We start from the raw sequence: 909 nt of genomic DNA, 5'->3' as shown, positions 1-909 counted from the left end.
CCCCCCCGCCCCCGGGCCCTTCAGAGTCCTGAGGGCTCGGAGCTCTTCCTTGAGCTCTGTGCTCCCTGAGGCTTTAGTGACACCAGCTCTCTGCTGGCCCCCTCTCTTGCCTCTTCCTCACTCCCAGACGTCCAGAGGGAGAGCTCCCCGTCATTGCCAGGCTGGCCCATGCCCTCTCACTTGTTGGTGCCTTTGCTCAAGCTACGCCCTCTGCCCATAGCTCCCTCCCCTTCTCTCATTGTTACTTCTTAGGCTTTCACTTTACTTCAGGCCCTAAGCTGTGCATTCCACATGAAAAACCATCTGAGGTTTTATAATAATTCACCCTATTATTCCTGTATGTCAAATGGGGCGTTGGAAGATCGGAGAGGGTAAGTGACTTGTCCGAGGTCACACCACTAACAGGGAACAGCCAGGATTCAAACCCATCTGACTCCAAAGCTGGTGCTCTTAAGCTCCACTTAGAGTCTCCTGTTGCCTCTGGAGACTGCCTGTTACTGTTAATTGACCTGAACGTCTCTCCACTTAGCTGGGAGCAGCTTCCTGGCACTCACCCCCGTGGGTGCTCAGGGAAAGCACCTGTGAGTGAATCAATGGCTGCATCCAACGAAGCTGCCATGTTTGTCTTGGAGCTTGTTATCTCCCTGGAGGCAAAGACTGAGTTCTCACAGCCCCCAACAGCTTGAAAAAGTGGGGAAAAGCAGTACTTGGTTCCACCTTGAGCATTAACTGGCTGTGCATTCCCTGGGCAGCTTACTTCCCCTTTTCTCAGCGTCAGCCCCTTCTGTCTCAGCCCCGTCATAGAACCTGTGTGAGAGACTGACATGGGAGTTTCTGTGAGTGTCCTGGGGCTGGTGTAACAAGTTACCGCCAACTTGGTAGCTTAAAGAGACAGACATGTATGTTCTC

The 909-nt window shown here is 53.0% G+C and overlaps 1 protein-coding gene across 1 annotated transcript in view; it reads left to right on the top strand.

Annotated features, from left to right (window-relative positions):
* SPNS3 (spinster homolog 3 (Drosophila)) overlaps positions 1-909 on the top strand; it is a 44390-nt gene that overhangs the window by 11925 nt on the left and 31556 nt on the right. The gene's annotated exons all lie outside the window — the stretch shown is intronic.

This window comes from Myotis davidii, unplaced genomic scaffold, assembly GCF_000327345.1.
Source record: "Myotis davidii unplaced genomic scaffold, ASM32734v1 scaffold638, whole genome shotgun sequence".
Taxonomy (NCBI): domain Eukaryota; kingdom Metazoa; phylum Chordata; class Mammalia; order Chiroptera; family Vespertilionidae; genus Myotis; species Myotis davidii.
The sequence above is the reverse complement of the archived record's forward strand: the minus strand, read 5'-3'. Positions and strand labels throughout refer to the sequence as shown.